The sequence below is a fragment of the Cucurbita pepo genome, chromosome LG01 (assembly GCF_002806865.2).
Source record: "Cucurbita pepo subsp. pepo cultivar mu-cu-16 chromosome LG01, ASM280686v2, whole genome shotgun sequence".
NCBI classification, from domain to species: domain Eukaryota; kingdom Viridiplantae; phylum Streptophyta; class Magnoliopsida; order Cucurbitales; family Cucurbitaceae; genus Cucurbita; species Cucurbita pepo.
In genome coordinates this window covers 11,675,299-11,693,664 of record NC_036638.1, presented here as the reverse complement: position 1 = coordinate 11,693,664, position 18,366 = coordinate 11,675,299, and the positions used below count along the sequence as shown (strand labels likewise).

General features: G+C 39.5%; 1 long non-coding RNA gene and 1 pseudogene across 1 annotated transcript; one reads left to right on the top strand and one right to left on the bottom strand.

Moving 5' to 3' along the window:
• Positions 1 to 5,531: 5,531 nt before the first annotated feature.
• LOC111794126 lies at positions 5,532 to 7,513 on the bottom strand (annotated as a pseudogene).
• A 7,446-nt stretch (positions 7,514 to 14,959) lies between these two features.
• LOC111811762 lies at positions 14,960 to 15,589 on the top strand. The gene is made up of 2 exons (XR_002817593.1): positions 14,960 to 15,042; positions 15,336 to 15,589. It is a non-coding gene; the product is annotated as an uncharacterized LOC111811762 (long non-coding RNA).
• The last annotated feature ends 2,777 nt before the right edge of the window (positions 15,590 to 18,366 follow it).

Here is an 18,366-nt window from a genome sequence, read left to right as displayed (position 1 = left end):
AGTTGAAGATGAGCGCTAGCCAATGATTAATACTGAAGAAAGCACCTTAGCAATTACCAATACTACCCCTATCGACCTCAGTCTTGTTTTTGCTAACTTGAGTAATGAACATCAACTATCTCATTAAAGGCCAAATATCCATATCTATCTTTATAGAAGAGAGGTCGACCCACTTTTAGCCGTTCCAACTGTTAGGTTATAGAGCCTGCTGCTTATTTATAGCTGAGTCAACGGTTATACATAGTAAAGCTCTATTGGGTAAATGAGATATAAAGTAATTTCTGTATTCTCTGTATTCTCTCTTACTGTACATACTTGAAATCATCAATATAAATCCTTTAGCCAGAGTTCTCCTTGCATTTTCTCTCTCCTATTTCTTTGTGTTCATCTAGATCGAGTGTGTGCATTGTTGTGCGATCCTAACAACTGGTATCAGAGCTAGGCGAAAGTCACCACGATCTGTGAAGATGGAAAGTTCAAAGATTGGAATTGAGAAGTTCGATGGATCCGATTTCAGTTTCTGGAAGATGCAGATTGAAGATTATCTGTACCAGAAAGATCTTCACGAACCCCTGTTGGGAGTGATGCCGGATACCATGACCACGGAGCAGTGGAAGCTCAAGGATCGAAAAGTCTTAGGGATGATCTGGTTGATGCTATGTAGAAACGTGATGTTTAACATCATCAAGGAGAAGACAACGTCAGATTTGATGAAGGCGCTGTCGAATATGTACGAAAAACTGTCGACTATGAATAAGGTGTATTTGATGCGGAGATTGTTCAATCTACAGATGTCTGAAGGTGGATCTGTTGTGGATCATATAAATGAATTCAATATGATTGTAAGTCAACTGAGTTCGGTGGAAATTAATTTCAAAGATGAAATTAAAGCATTGATTTTTATGTCATCTTTACCCAAGTCGTGGGATACTGTTGTTGCCGCAATCAGCAGTTCCCAAGGATCTGATAAACTGAAGTTTGATGAAATTCGAGATGTAGTTCTCTGTGAAAGTACTCGCAAACAAGAAATTGGGAATTCATCTGGTAGTGCTCTCAGTCTTGACCAATGGAGAAGAAGTAAACCGAAGGGCCCAAACAAAGGGCGATCAAANCCGTGACCTCCTATCGTATCTATATCCCCTTTCTTTCCTTCAGTTACATCAAGTCCCAGTTCTGCTTCCAACTACCAATGGGAGAAGGCTTGGACGTATAGCAAGAAAGAATAAGAGGTATGACATACGGGAATGGTATATGAAATGAAAGGCTGGAAATAGAGTTGAAGATGAGCGCTAGCCAATGATTAATACTGAAGAAAGCACCTTAGCAATTACCAATACTACCCCTATCGACCTCAGTCTTGTTTTTGCTAACTTGAGTAATGAACATCAACTATCTCATTAAAGGCCAAATATCCATATCTATCTTTATAGAAGAGAGGTCGACCCACTTTTAGCCGTTCCAACTGTTAGGTTATAGAGCCTGCTGCTTATTTATAGCTGAGTCAACGGTTATACATAGTAAAGCTCTATTGGGTAAATGAGATATAAAGTAATTTCTGTATTCTCTGTATTCTCTCTTACTGTACATACTTGAAATCATCAATATAAATCCTTTAGCCAGAGTTCTCCTTGCATTTTCTCTCTCCTATTTCTTTGTGTTCATCTAGATCGAGTGTGTGCATTGTTGTGCGATCCTAACAACTGGTATCAGAGCTAGGCGAAAGTCACCACGATCTGTGAAGATGGAAAGTTCAAAGATTGGAATTGAGAAGTTCGATGGATCCGATTTCAGTTTCTGGAAGATGCAGATTGAAGATTATCTGTACCAGAAAGATCTTCACGAACCCCTGTTGGGAGTGATGCCGGATACCATGACCACGGAGCAGTGGAAGCTCAAGGATCGAAAAGTCTTAGGGATGATCTGGTTGATGCTATGTAGAAACGTGATGTTTAACATCATCAAGGAGAAGACAACGTCAGATCTGATGAAGGCGCTGTCAAATATGTACGAAAAACTGTCGACTATGAATAAGGTGTATTTGATGCGGAGATTGTTCAATCTACAGATGTCTGAAGGTGGATCTGTTGTGGATCATATAAATGAATTCAATATGATTGTAAGTCAACTGAGTTCGGTGGAAATTAATTTCAAAGATGAAATTAAAGCATTGATTTTTATGTCATCTTTACCCAAGTCGTGGGATACTGTTGTTGCCGCAATCAGCAGTTCCCAAGGATCTGATAAACTGAAGTTTGATGAAATTCGAGATGTAGTTCTCTGTGAAAGTACTCGCAAACAAGAAATTGGGAATTCATCTGGTAGTGCTCTCAGTCTTGACCAATGGAGAAGAAGTAAACCGAAGGGCCCAAACAAAGGGCGATCAAAATCAAAGAACCGAGAAAAATCTCCAAATAGACCAAACGTAACGTGTTGGAATTGTGGAGAAAAAGGTCATTTTCGGACAAGTTGTACAAGACCAAAGAGGAAGCAGAATCACAAATCTGGAGATGATGATGATTCTATAAATTCAGCAGAAGACATTGGGGATGCTCTAGTCCTCAGCGTGGACAATTCGATTGAATCCTGGATTTTGGATTCAGGTGCATCTTTTCATTCATCTCCAAATAAAGAGTTGTTCTGGAATTTCAAGTCTGAAAATTTCGAGAAGGTGTATCTTGCCAACAACAAAGATTTGGAGATTAAAGGAAAAGGAGATGTCTGCATAAAAACTCCGGCTGGAAATCAGTGGACATTAAAGGATGTCAGATATATTCCTGGTCTAAAAAAGAACCTGATCTCTATTGGTCAGTTGGACAAATGCTCATATGTCCAAGTCTATGGCACAATAGACTTGGACATATGAGCATGAAAGGAATGAAGACGCTGGCCACAAAAGAAGTTTTAGAAGGTTTGAACTCTATTGATGTGGGTCGTTGTGAGAACTACGTTATGAGCAAGCAGAAACGAGTTAGCTTCACAAGGACCGCTAGAGAATGGAAGAAAGTGCGGTTGGAAATGGAACCATATGTGGAGCAAGGTTTGACGAAGCAAGTGGGAGTTGAGCTTGAGTTGCAGGAAAACTCACCTAGTGATGTTGTAGCAGATACTCATGAAACTCCTGAGACTACTGCTGAGGAACCAGATGTGGAGCATGGTTCCAAGACAACGAAGCAAGTGGGAGTTGAGCTTGAGTTGTAGGAAAACTCACTTAGTGATGTTGTAGCAGATACTCATAAAACTTCTAAGACTACGGCTGAGGAACCAGATGTGGAGCCTAGTTCAAAGACAACGAAGCAAGTGGGAGTTGAGCTTGAGTTGCAAGAAAACTCACTTAGTGATGTTGTAGCAGATATTCATGAAACTCCTAAGACTACTGCTCTGGAATCAGTAGTGGAGCAAGTGACACCTGAACTGGTATTGAGAAGATCATCCAGTACTATCAGAGTACCAGATATGTATGTACCTTCATTACACTATCTGTTGCTGATGAAAGGGAACCACAACCCTTTGAGGAGGCCCTACAGGTGGAGGATACAATCAAGTGGGAGCAAGCCATGGATGATGGGACATTTAGGCTTTAAAAATGTGTTGTATTTAGGCTGAGTACGTGGCAATAGTTAAAGCTGGAAAGAAGACGATATGGATGATTGACTATCTGGAAGAATTGGGCAAGAAGTAGCACAAAAAGATTCTTTATAGAGATAGTTAGAGTGTAATACAGTTGGTGAGGAACCCGGTCTATCATTTAAATATAAAACACGGAAGGCGATACCATTTCACTTGTAGGTTAGTGGAAGATAGTGATGTGTTTTGAGAAGATAGAGGGTGCAAAGAATCCAGCAAATATGTTGACAAAATGTGTCGATGTTGGAATATTGAGGTTGTGCAAAACCTCAATTAGTATGGTGTAGTGAAGATATTCATGATCGTTTGAGATTGAAATTCTTGGTTGACTAGATCAGTCTCCAAGTAGGAGAATTGTTAGCTTATGGAGCCTGCTGCTTATTTATAGCTGAGTCAACGGTTATACATAGTAAAACTATATTTGGTAAATGACATATAAAGTACTTTCTGTATTCTCATTCTCTCTTACTGTACATACTTGAAATCATCAATATAAATTCTTTAGCCAGAGTTTTCCTTGCATTTTCTCTCTCCTATTTCTTTGTGTTCATCTAGATCGAGTGTGTGCATTGTTGTGCGATCCTAACACCAGCGATTATGCCCGTTTTAGCCCTACCGTCCACCCCTATCATCTAAATGGAAAGGGGTACTTTTGAGCTGAGGTGTAACAGATCAAAGCGACCGTTAGTCAAGCTGATCTGTTATTGGTCAAGGCGAGCGAGAGGACACAATGGAATTGGAGTGGATAGAGCATGCAAGAAGTATATTAGTTTACTGAACAACGTCTTAGATCGTCAATTGATTTGTATGCGCAATGGAATTGGAGTGGATAGAGCATTACTCCAAAAAACACAGGCTTCCCATGAGTATACATGACCTCACTACCTGTATAACGCGTGCATCTCTGCTTAGGGAGTAGTTCAAAACCTTTTATAAAAGTCAAAAGCAGGAATATGAGAAAACAAGACCCCTAAGAGCGTCTTGTATACTAATTATTCGATCTGTAGATCCCAGCAAGGCTGCCAGAGACATTACTAAACCTCCCAGGGACGTCTCTTGCAAAGAAGAATTCGTAGAGATTTTTCCAGAAGCCCAGTCTAGCCTACCCGACCAATATAATCTAGAATCCACTCTTCGCCTTTACTTAACTTAGTAGTAGGCGAATAGTGACCTTATTTATATGCGCATTCACAGGGCACGTTCTAAGATCTCCCGCAATGAGAACCTAAGACATGGTTGATTGATAGTAAGTTGAAAGAATAAATGGATCAATCATAGGTTGGTTGAATATTGAGTTCTGCTTAGGCTACGTGTTTTGTTTACGCTCTATTAAGTCGGTACACAAGATCTTAGACGGGTTTCGTCCCCTTTCAAGAACACCTTCTTACTAGTACGGTAAAAGCCTGCTGCAAATAGACCGAAAAAAGAAGAGTTCTTTATAGATGAGTTGTAGTCGATTCGCCCCTTATGTTATGGATCGTCTCGCGTTTAGTCACTCGCGGGATTCGGATAGGGGGGCAACAAGTCTTTTTTAGATACTAACTCTTGTAATTGGTCCTTCGGGTACATGCAAAGAGTAAGTAGTTGAATTCATATCATTGACCATAGTTGCAACCGCTATTTAAGAGAATCTCAGTAGTTCTTCTATCGTTCAAGGGCAAGGAGAAAAGATGTAGCGGCTTGCCTAGATCTCGTATTTCCCACGTAGTCCAATGGTCAAACCAAGGATTCTCTGATCAAAGTAATATAGAGATTCTTTTTCTTTTTCTGGTATATAGCTTTGTGAGCTAGGAGCGCATCATCGGGGCAAAAACGAAGATAGGATCATCATCATGGCCCTTTTCTTCTTTCTTTTGTTTGTGTCCGACTTTAGCAAAGAAGAGGTGTGTGTGTGTTTTTTTTAAGGCTTATCCGGGGGTTGCTGCTCTGGGGCATCCAATTCCTCTTCTTTCTTTTCCTGCGGATCTCACATCGAGAGCAACTTCTTCTTGTTCAAGGTCATCAGATGAGAGATCTTCCTCTAATTGCGAGAAATTGGTCAAGCGGGGGGCTACCCTCTCCTCTTCGAGTCGAGCTACTTCCTCCCTCTCCTCACCTCTTGAGATATATATATATATATAAACTCTTCCCCAGAGGAGAGCAGAAGCTCTAGGATGAGTATGTCCTGGATTCCCAAATTCATTCTCGTCCTGATCCACCATAGAATTTTCTAAATCTACAAAAATATTGATGGAGAGGAAAGAAAAGATTATCGACCAATAGGGAGAGGAACGAAGCTGCTTTATCGATAGGGAGAGGGCTCGTAATGATCTTTGAGAAAATCACAAGGTGCTGATAGGAGGGGGGATCCATAGGTTTTTGTGAAAGGGATGCCCCAGATCTGACATGTTGCTTGCTGAAAAGAAAATGTTAATTCCTCTATTTGATGTCGATTCATTTATGCTTCCATTCTTTGTGAAGGAAGCTAACTGCTTGCTGGCGGGGGGCTGTATGAGCGGTAACGTCCACGTATGGCTTTGTGAGAAGGGTAGTGGGCAGAAATGGCCTTGTTGTACCTCACTTTCGTCTTGAATGGGGTTTGCTCTTTTCTTTTATGGGAGAGTATGCCAATATAATCTTAATGAGGTGCAGGGCTTTGCATCTGGGATTCGTTAGCCTTCCCTCTTCGGGGGCCTGCGTCCCGACGTTTTTGTGCAATAAACCCCTCCGGCCGAAGATTAGTGGTAGGTGGTCCCACGGAGTTTTCAGAGAAGGATAGCCTAGTGTGTAAGCACAGCAATGAACTGCGGCGAACCCTCAGAAGACCTATCTAAGATTAGGGGGGAGATCCTCAGTAGTGGTGACCCTTTCACTCTTCTACGGACTGATACATGTACCGAATGCTCATATGGGAAAGCTGACTCTTGGGTCTGGAACATGGGGGGTTGCTTCGAGAAAACTCCTTTCTTTCTCGTCCATTCAGGTGGGTGCGAACACACCTGCCAGATTACAGGTGACGGTTACAAGAATGGAGGGGAAGTGAACAGTACCCAACGACATTCAGGGATAAATGTAGACCCATCGGGCAGGGATAATCATTCTGGTCTTAGGAGAGGTGGGGACCTGATATAAATTCAACTACTGACCCTTTGCATGTACCAGAAGGACCGATTACAAGAAGCAAGGTTAAGAAGATATAAGAGACCTATACATTGCATCTTCAAAGGCTAGCTAGTGTACAATTTGAAAAAAAGACTTTTGAGCCCAAAAATCTTTATAGCATTAGCATATCAAATTAAGAAAATAATGGAGTGACTGACATTGGAAAGTGATTAGAAGACTTTGCCTTTGGTAGTTGAATTAAGACAATTTATGTATGCCTTATTTTCTTCCATTTGTATTTACTAGTTTTATTTGTAGTTGTAGTTTGTAGTTGGTAGATGAAATTCGTTATGTTTGGGTTATCTTTTTAGCCTATTTAAAGGCATGCCATATTCATGTTTGAGCATCATTGTTGAATACAAACAAAACTTTTGTGTTTTCTTGATACCTTTTTGGTGTTATTCTTTTTCAAACCTTGCTTTAGGTTTGATGCTTAAACCGATTCATTGAATTAGTTTTGATCAAGCTAATTCTGGAGTGAATTGTCTTGGTATCTAAGAGTGACCATCATAGANTTCTTGGTGGAATCAATTCGTTAAGTTAGCTTTCTTTGTGAACGTTTGCANTACGGACTGATACATGTACCGAATGCTCATATGGGAAAGCTGACTCTTGGGTCTGGAACATGGGGGGTTGCTTCGAGAAAACTCCTTTCTTTCTCGTCCATTCAGGTGGGTGCGAACACACCTGCCAGATTACAGGTGACGGTTACAAGAATGGAGGGGAAGTGAACAGTACCCAACGACATTCAGGGATAAATGTAGACCCATCGGGCAGGGATAATCATTCTGGTCTTAGGAGAGGTGGGGACCTGATATAAATTCAACTACTGACCCTTTGCATGTACCAGAAGGACCGATTACAAGAAGCAAGGTTAAGAAGATATAAGAGACCTATACATTGCATCTTCAAAGGCTAGCTAGTGTACAATTTGAAAAAAAGACTTTTGAGCCCAAAAATCTTTATAGCATTAGCATATCAAATTAAGAAAATAATGGAGTGACTGACATTGGAAAGTGATTAGAAGACTTTGCCTTTGGTAGTTGAATTAAGACAATTTATGTATGCCTTATTTTCTTCCATTTGTATTTACTAGTTTTATTTGTAGTTGTAGTTTGTAGTTGGTAGATGAAATTCGTTATGTTTGGGTTATCTTTTTAGCCTATTTAAAGGCATGCCATATTCATGTTTGAGCATCATTGTTGAATACAAACAAAACTTTTGTGTTTTCTTGATACCTTTTTGGTGTTATTCTTTTTCAAACCTTGCTTTAGGTTTGATGCTTAAACCGATTCATTGAATTAGTTTTGATCAAGCTAATTCTGGAGTGAGTCGTCTTGGAATCTAAGAGTGACCATCATAGATTCCAAGTTCGATTTAAGAGTCATTCATCTTCTAACCAGTTCTTGGTGGAATCAATTCGTTAAGTTAGCTTTCTTTGTGAACGTTTGCAAGTATTCTAGAAGGACCTCTAGCTTTGCAAAATCTAGCATTATTGGCGCTTATCATTTGGTATCAGAGCATTTGGTCGGCGTTCTTTGGCCGCTCTAGAAGTGAAATATCTTTACTGTTATTTTTTTTTTCTATCAATTTTTTAGTCTCAGATTATCAAAAGAAAAATTAGTAGAAAAAAAAAATCTGTAGTAAAAAAAAATATCAGTTCAAAGAAAAAAAAAGGTATTCTGTTCTTATCAATTATTTGAGTTTGTTCAAAATTTTCAAACNTTAAGACAATTTATGTATGCCTTATTTTCTTCCATTTGTATTTACTAGTTTTATTTGTAGTTGTAGTTTGTAGTTGGTAGATGAAATTCGTTATGTTTGGGTTATCTTTTTAGCCTATTTAAAGGCATGCCATATTCATGTTTGAGCATCATTGTTGAATACAAACAAAACTTTTGTGTTTTCTTGATACCTTTTTGGTGTTATTCTTTTTCAAACCTTGCTTTAGGTTTGATGCTTAAACCGATTCATTGAATTAGTTTTGATCAAGCTAATTCTGGAGTGAGTCGTCTTGGAATCTAAGAGTGACCATCATAGATTCCAAGTTCGATTTAAGAGTCATTCATCTTCTAACCAGTTCTTGGTGGAATCAATTCGTTAAGTTAGCTTTCTTTGTGAACGTTTGCAAGTATTCTAGAAGGACCTCTAGCTTTGCAAAATCTAGCATTATTGGCGCTTATCATTTGGTATCAGAGCATTTGGTCGGCGTTCTTTGGCCGCTCTAGAAGTGAAATATCTTTACTGTTATTTTTTTTTTCTATCAATTTTTTAGTCTCAGATTATCAAAAGAAAAATTAGTAGAAAAAAAAAATCTGTAGTAAAAAAAAATATCAGTTCAAAGAAAAAAAAAGGTATTCTGTTCTTATCAATTATTTGAGTTTGTTCAAAATTTTCAAACTCTTGATCATTGAGATACTAGTCTTAGCTTATAAGAGTTGATCATTGAATTGGTTATAATCGAGCTTAAATCAAGATTGCACCAAAAAAAAAAAAAAAAAAAAAAAAAAAAAAAAAAAAAAAAAAAAAAAAAAAAAAAAANGAGTGTCCCTGAGTGAAATTTTTTGTGAAAAGTGCGGAGAGATCCCTATATTACTAATAACAAAATGTCACATAATGGAGAAGGAGTAGCACCAGTACCAGATCTTAATACAACAATTCTTCAAGCAATTCAAGGTATGATGGAAATGATGATGGAAGATAGACAAGAAAGAAGGGCGCAACAACAAAGACAAGAACGAACATTACAAGAAGATGAAGGCATTGTTGTACAAGAAAGACAAGTTGAAGGAAGATGGAGAGGAAGAAATAACCATGCAACTATTATGCAACCTAGAAGGATGGAAAGAGTACATGAAGATAGAGATGGGGGAGTTAAACTCAAAATCTCACCCTTTTGTGGAACGGTAGATTCTAAGGCATACTTGCAATGAGAAAGAAAGATATAGAATGTGTTTGATTGCAACAAGATGAGACTTGCTATTGCTGAATTTACCAATCATGTCGGTGATTGGTACCAACATCTCAAATCCGAGAGAAGAAGAAAAGAGGAAGATCTAATAGAGACTTGGGAAGAACTTAAAGAAGCCATGAGAAAAAGGTATGTTCCGAAACATTACGAAAAAAAATTGAAAACTAAATTGCAAGGTTTGAGGCAAGGAACAAAAAGTGTTGCTGAATATTATCAAGAGATGGAGACTATGATGGAAAGAGCAAATATTAGAGAAGAAGAAGAAGATACCATGTCTAGATTCATACCTTCTCACAAAAATTTCACCTAGGGACACTCGTGTTTAAGACTCAAAAGTAGGCTTTTGGTACTAGGTCAAGAATGTAAAGGCTGACTTTATTATTATTATTATTATTTTTGGGTGCAATCTTGCTTTAAGCTTGATTATAACCAATTCAACCATCAATTCAAACCAGCTAAGACTAGTATGTCAAGGATCAAGAGCTTAAAAATAAATGATAAGAATTGAATATATTTTTTTTTTCTCAGAACTGATTTTTTTTTTTACCACAGATTTTTTTTTTTTTCTATTGATTCTTCTTCTTCTTCTTTTTTTTCCCGATAATCTAAGAGAGAGAAAAAATTGATAGAAAAAAAAACAGTAAAGATATTTCACTTCTAGAGCGGCCAAAGAACGTCGACCAAATGCTCTGATACCAAATGATAAGCGCCTACAATGCTGGAATTTGCAAAGCTAGAGGTCCTTCTAGAATCCTTGCAAAACGCTCACAGAGAAAGCTAACTTAACGGATTGATTCCAACCAAGAGCTGGTTAGAAGATGAATGACTCTTAGATCGAACTTGGAATCTATGATGGTCACTCTTAGATACCAAGACAATTCACTCCAGAATTAGCTTGATCAAAACTAATTCAATGAATCGGTTTAAACATCAAACCTAAAGCAAGGTTTGAAAAAGAATAACACCAAAATGGTATCAAGAAAACACAAAAGTTTTGTTTGTATTCAACAATTCATGATCATGCTCAAACATGAATATTACATGCCTAGGCCCAAAAGATAACCCTAATATAATAAAGTACAACCACCAACTACAAATGCTATTAAATACAAATTGAAGAAAATAAGGCATTCATACAAACTACTAATAAATGCTATTAAATACAAATTGAAGAAAATAAGGTATTCATAAATTGTCTTAATTGGTAGTTTAACTACTAATGGCAAGTCTTCTAATCACTTTGCAATGTCAGCCACTCCATTATTTTCTTGATTTGATACTTGAATCTTCTTTGTATTGCTTCTTGTAATTGCTCGTTCGGGTACATGGAAGTGATCAGTTGTTGGATTCATATCATCTCAGGCTGAATTCTATGGTCAAGAACGTTGTAATAAGAAATCGACCCTTGCTTAACTCCTTGTTTTGTAAATCGGTTGCTGGTTTATCTGATAGGACCCAGGACACGCGAGAGCCCAGCACGGGAGGACAGAAAGGACAAAAGAAAAGGCCTGCTGATAGAGCTGGGCGGGGAGGCAAGACTAGTTATCAGGTCAGAGAGACGCTTGGCCCGTATGTTGGTCCCCTTAAAAACCCATTACTTAATAAGGATTTGTTACGCACGATATGTTGACGACTTACTACTGGGAATCGTGGGTGTCGTAGAGCTTCTCATAGAAATACAAAAACGTATCGCCCACTTCCTACAATCCGGCCTGAACCTTTGGGTAGGCTTTGCAAGAACAACAACAATAGCTGTACGGAGTACGATAGAATTTCCTAGTACCGTCATACAGGAAGTTCCTCCGAGGACGACTCCCATACAATTCTTGCGAGAGCTGGAGAAGAGTCTATGGGTAAAGCACCGAATCCATATAACTGCTTGCCACCTACGCTCCGCCATCCATTCAAACTTTACGAACCTAGGTAATAGTATCCTGATAAAAGAGCTGACAAAGGGGATGAGCCAAACAGGGAGTCTAGTGGACGGGGTTCAACTAGCGGAGACTCTTGGAACAACTGGAGTAATCCATCCCCAAGTGACCGTATTATGGGAGACCATCAAGCACATCCGGCAATGATCAAGGGGGATCTCGTTGTTGTATAGCTCAGGTCGGAGCAACGCGCTATCGGACATTCAACAGGCAGTTTCACGATCGGGCATGAGTGCCTAGAAGTTGTCATTGTATACTCCCGCGAGTCGGAAGGCGGCGGGGGAAAAAGGAGGACACTGGGCGGGATTTATTAGCAGCGAGTTCCCCATACATCTCGAGGCGCCTATCAAAAACATACTTCAAAGGCTTCGGGATCGAGGTTGATGGTGTTATAATACGTGCGGAAGCAATTTGGATCTTAAGCACTCTAAGTAAATCAATTATAGTAAATTAGCTAGCATGTTCATAAGCATTAAAACTCAAGGAGTTTGAGTCCTAACTTTTTGTAGTTCAAATTTCTTTTTCCAAATGAACCGGTTTCGAACCACCACTAGTGTCTTTCCTACTATTTTCTGGCCTTAAAACTGGATTGTGGAATCCGGTGAGTGACTAAACTTGGAAGGGATTTAGTATATGTGAAGAGAGAGTTTGTAAGTGTTTTTCTCAAGGTTTTTCTAAGAAACTTCCCATGTACCTTGATCACTCTATTTATAGTCATATTTGCATGTTCATGCAAATTTGAGATTACAAAATTTTGACACTCAAAATTTCACTCAAATATATGGGGTTTATTTGCTAGCATTCAAGTTTGGTTAAACCAAATATTGACACTCAAAATTCCACGAACTCGAACATGGATTTTTTCATTAAGTGAAGTCAACATTTTGATTTTCTTCATTTTAATTCAACAATTAATTTAAATAATTAATTTCAAATTAAAGTAATATTAAATGATTAATTAAAAATTTTAATTAATATTTAACGTTAATTCAAATGCCAATCCCAATCAATTCCAACACATATTGATTAAAATATTAAATCTTATCTAAATATCTCTGATTCTCTCTTTTTGTTTAATTCATAAATAAAACAAAAATGCGGTTAAATATATTGTATATATTTAGCGCATATTCCCTAATTCGAACACTTCGAACTCACTCGTCACACTATTCTAAGGTTTAGTCCGATATGAGCTAGCAGGGGGACCTAATGGACCTACAGATCATGGGCTCCAACGATCTGAGACTAACCGGCTAAACTCATTAACCTTGTTAACCAACATTCATTAACGACTAGGACACTCCACTATAGCCTAGTAGTTGCACTCCCCTCACTATAGATATATTTATGTCCATTTGATATAACCATGATTGGTAAGTCGATCATTCATAGGTTGTTCGTAACTAGAGCTGGGTCAATTTACTGTTTTACCCCTGAAGTTATTTCTTGTTCCTTAGGTTCCACTGATCCTCTAATGAACAATTGTTTGTGGTCCAACCAGTAAACCGAATCCCTCTCAAACCAATGAGAGGGTGGGGCCCCTTGTTCAAGACCTGAAGTCAGTACTTAAGGGAACAACATTTCTACTATCCCTAAAAGTGAGTAGGAGTGAATTCCATCTTGCACCCTATGTCTCTAGCTATTCACCCCCCCTGAAATGGGTGGCTTATTGAGTCGGCGAACTCGAGCCACTCTCACCCATGCAAATCTGAAGATAATTCTGAATACATAGGAGTTCATGGTTAGCTCAGGATTAAGATCGAGTTACCTAGGTCATCCAATGAAAATAAATCAGTCTCAACAATAAACGACATTATAAAGTGAGAGTGATTTTCTTCATGGTCTGATCTTATGCAATACTCATTGCATAGGATGCCCCCACTCACATGTCTCCGCATGTACAATTTAGTGATCACATTGTTTATATCATATACAAAAGTTGGTCGCATCCATAGTGTCCCCAAGATAAAGTACTCAGCATTATCCATGTATTATAGATCATTTTGACTATATACTTGAACTTGAAACACTCTTATGTCTCTATATATAGTTCAAATAATCATACTATAGTTAGAGTTTATTCGATTTAAATTAATAATCGTAAAATTCACTTTATTCAATATCAATGTTTACTTAATAAACATCAATAATAACTTGATTGAAAATAGAATATGTTTTTGTTTACAAACTATGAGTTTTAGAACATAAAATCCAAGAGAGGTATCATTAGCCGAAGAAGACCCTGGACAATCCACATGGCCTTCTTGACGAACGTTAGCAATGGAGACATCGTAAATTGGTCCACGGGCATCGCAATCAGTCTTCTATCCTACTACAGGTGCTGCGACAACCTTTACCAATTCCGAACGATTGTCGACCACCAGATCCGCTGATCTTCTATATTTACCCTAGCCCACAAGCACAAATCCTTGGCGCAAAATATAATCCCAAAGTACTCCAAAGACCCAAATATAGTAAATCAAGAAGGGGGTCAGACTGAAGTAAAGTTCCCCAACAGCATAGAGCTTGGGAAGCTCGAACCCGATCAAGATCTGAACCACTACTAGACTAGACGTTGAGTGAGGTAGTGGTTTTTTCTATTAGTTGTGATACGAACAGACGTTTACTTATGAGATTTTTTTAGTAGGCTTGTCTTAGTAGTATGCTATAAGATAGCTAGTTTTGGGGCTTTCGACATAAAAAAATCGATCCGACTTGGCTTCGCTATCGCTCATGACTTTTATTATAGTCCTAGTCTTGTAGTTGGCCTGGAATGCCTTTGTAGTCTTTCTAATTTTAATACCTTCTTCCTTCATTCATTTGCTTTTAGTTGCGTAGCTCCCACGCCAACAAGATACAGACGACAAAGCCAAAGCAATACTAAACGAGAAGCCGCCCTAATGAGACTCTTAGTCAAGCCTAAATGTCCTTATTTCAAACTAAAGCGCTAACGAGCAAGAAAAGGCCCCTTTCTGTATCGAGAGATAGGCTAAGGTGCCTTTACTAATATTCTAATAGTTGGTCCCAAAGTTCGCTTCTGGCAACTAGATTCTACCACTAGCGCTTGGACTTGGAAGCAAGCTACAGCTACCTTGAATCAATCAATGAATGAAAAGAAAGTGCTTATCGAGGAATAGAAAGGGAGGATAGGTTGGTTTGAGGACCCGTTGGTCAAAGGAAAGGGTAGGTCCTGATGCCGGGACGTTGCCATATGAGGCGAGAGTGTCACGTACGGTTCCTTTGAGAAGGGTGTGATACCACCACCTATCAGGCCCAACGAGCGGTCCNCCATTGCTCTCTCCAGGAGGTTGGCCGCCTATCCTAGATCTTCCCATTTTCAAGAGTATCCCAGGCTCGATCTGGTTTAGTATCAAGGTGATTCTCTTTCTCTTTCTATATATATGGGTCCGTGTAGCATTTCCATGATATCATTATGATTAATTAATGAGACTTGGCCGGAAAGTGTTCTTGCCTCTATCATTAGCTCGGGTAGTCTCTGTTTCTGGTGTTTCAGTCACCTTTCAATGGCTCCCTTAATTATGTGCGAGGAATTTCCCTCGTCGAGTAATGGGAAGCGGGCTAGTCCCCGAAAATGCCCGTTCCTTTGTCGTTGGGGCCCAAAATCTTCCTTGCTGAGACTTGNGGGCTCGATCTGGTTTAGTATCAAGGTGATTCTCTTTCTCTTTCTATATATATGGGTCCGTGCAGCATTTCCACGATATCGTTATGATCAATTAATGGGACTTGGCCGGAAAGTGTTCTTGCCTCTATCATTAGCTCGGGTAGTCTTAGTTTCTGGTGTTTCAGTCACCTTTCAATGGCTCCCTTAATTATGTGCGAGGAATTTCCCTCGTCGAGTAATGGGAAGCGGGCTAGTCCCCGAAAATGCCCGTTCCTTTGTCGTTGGGGCCCAAAATCTTCCTTGTCTGAGACTGGACTTGTAGTCTTGTATGATTGTGCACTTGAAAAGACCTTTAGAGAAAGAGATGAACCCGCCACAACCAATTACTCCGAGAAAGAACAAGTGCATAAAGCTAACCCATCTAACGAGTAAAGAGCTAACCATGTTCTAGTATATGTTATATATAAAGAGAAAGGAGGCCAAAATGTCGATCGAGAAAAGCTTATTCAAGGCTTTTTTATGATCTTTTACGGGCAGGCCAAAATCCCTAGGTTATAGATCCTGTAGACTAGCCTACGAAGTAGGCTTGGCATGTTCCATGGTCCAATTAGCGATGCTTCATCGTTGTCAGGTACACCTTGCGTAGGATGAGGGAAGGACGAGTATTTTTGTGGTATATTTAATGTGGTTGGCTTTAAATATTGAATGTTATGATACTGTATGATTTTGTGTTGTGATGTGATCTTGTCAATGCATGTCTCTACATTACGATTTATGTTTTCTTTTCCCTGAATTATATAGTAGAATGTAAGAAATATTATAAGTGAATCATAAACTTAGATAGAATCATTTTCTTGGTTTCTAGAACCATGCCACACAGAGGTCGTAGAAGTGGTAGGAGAGGGAGAGGACGACCTCCCATTAGGAGAGGGGAAATAAGAGAAGCCGAAAGAAGCTCCTCTTAAGAAGGGTTGACTACTAGACCCTATGCGTTTGATGTTGGGTTATGGATCCTGCTCCTTATTTATAGCTTGGTCAACGGTTATATCCGGTAAAGCTATATTTGGTAAAGCTATATCCGGTAAAGCTATATATGGTAAATAGCTATATATAGTAGATTGCTAAATCTGGTAAAGCTATATATAGTAAACTAAACCATATATATATCGCGTTCGGTAGAGCTTTGAAAATATACTTTTCTATTCTCTGTACTCTCTCTTGTTGTACATACCTGAAGTCATCAATAAAATGAAAAATTCTTTTAGCCAGAGTTCTCCTTGCAACTTTCTCTATCCCATTCTTTATATTCATCTAGATCGAGCGGGTGCGTTGTTGTGCGATCCTAATAGCTGGTATCAGAGCTAACGACTGATATCGATCCTAACAACTGGTATCAGAGGGGGTTGCGTCAGCCGGAAGCGTCGCTGAAACTCCAGAGAGGGTTGTGTCGGCCGGAAGCGTCGCTGAAACTCCAGATGGGGTTGTGTCGACCGGAAGCGTCGCTAAAACTCCAGAGGGGGTTGGGTCAGCCGAAAGCGTCGCCGACACTCCAGTGGGGGTTGTGTCGGCCGGAAGCGTCGCTGAAACTCCAGAGGGGGTTGTGTCGGCCGGAAGCATCGCTGAAACTCCAGAGGGGGTTGTGTCGGCTGGAAGCGTCGCTGAAACTCTAGAGGGGGTTCCGTCGGCTGGAAGCGTCGCTGAAACTCCAGATGAGGTTGCATGGGCCGGAAGACTCTTGCTGAAACACCTGAGGTGAAGCAAGTGGGAGTTGATGTTGAGTTGCTCAAATATTCACAGAGTGATGTTGTAGCGGATACTCAAGAAACTCCTGAGACCCTTGCTGAAACACCATAGGTGAAGCAAGTGAGAGTTGATGTTGAGTTGCTCAAAGATTAACAGAGTGATGTTGTAGCGGATACTCAAGAAACTCCTGAGACTCTTGCTGAGAAACCAGAGGTGAAGTAAGTGGGAGTTGAGGTTGAGTTGCTCAAAGATTCACAGAGTGATGTTGTAGCGGATACTCAAGAAACTCCTGAGACTCTTACTGAGAAACCAGAGGTGAAGCAAGTGAGAGTTGAGGTTGAGTTGCCCATTGGTTGGTCGAACCCTTACTCGCTGTTGGCGAGGAACCCGGTCTATCATTCAAAACACAGAAGGCGATGCCATTTCACTCGGAGGTTAGTTGAAGATGGTGATGTGTTTTGAGAAGATAGAGGGTGCAAAGAATCCAGCAAACATGTTGACAAAATGTGTTAATGTTGGAATATTGAGGTTGTGCAAAACCTCAATTGGTATGGTGCAGTGAAGATATTCATGATCGTTTGAGAGTGAAATTCTTGGTTGACTGGATCAGTCTCCAAGTGGGAGAATTGTTAGGTTATGGAGTCTGCTCCTTATTTATAGCTATGTCAACGGTTATATCCGGTAAAGCTATATTTGGTAAAGCTATATCCGGTAAACCTATATGTGGTAAATAGCTATATATAGTAGATTGCTAAATCTGGTAAAGCTATATATAGTAAACTAAACCATATATATATCGCGTCCGGTAGAGCTTTGAAAATGTACTTTTCTATTCTCTGTACTCTCTCTTGTTGTACATACCTGAAGTCATCAATAAAAAGAAAAATCCTTTAGGCTAGAGTTCTCCTAGGAACTTTCTCTATCCCATTCTTTGTGTTCATCTAGATCGAGCGTGTGCGTTGTTGTGCGATCCTAACAACTGGTATCAGAGCTAACGAATGATATCGATCCTAACATTTGAACCACCTCCTGAATATGTACCTCCCCCACAAGCTGAACCACCTCCTAAATACGTACCTCCCCCACAAGCTGTACCCCCTCCTGAATACACACCTCCCCCATAAGGCGTATCCCCTCCTGAATACGCACCGCCCATCAAGCTGCACCACAGGCCAGGTTAGACCCCGCCACAAGATTAATGTTGGAGTCACTCCAAAGGACAATGCTGATGGTGTGAATCAGAGTAACACATGCGGAAGCAATTTGGATCTTAGGCACTTTTAGAACATCAATTATAGTAAATAACTAGCATGTTCATAAGTATTAAACCTTAA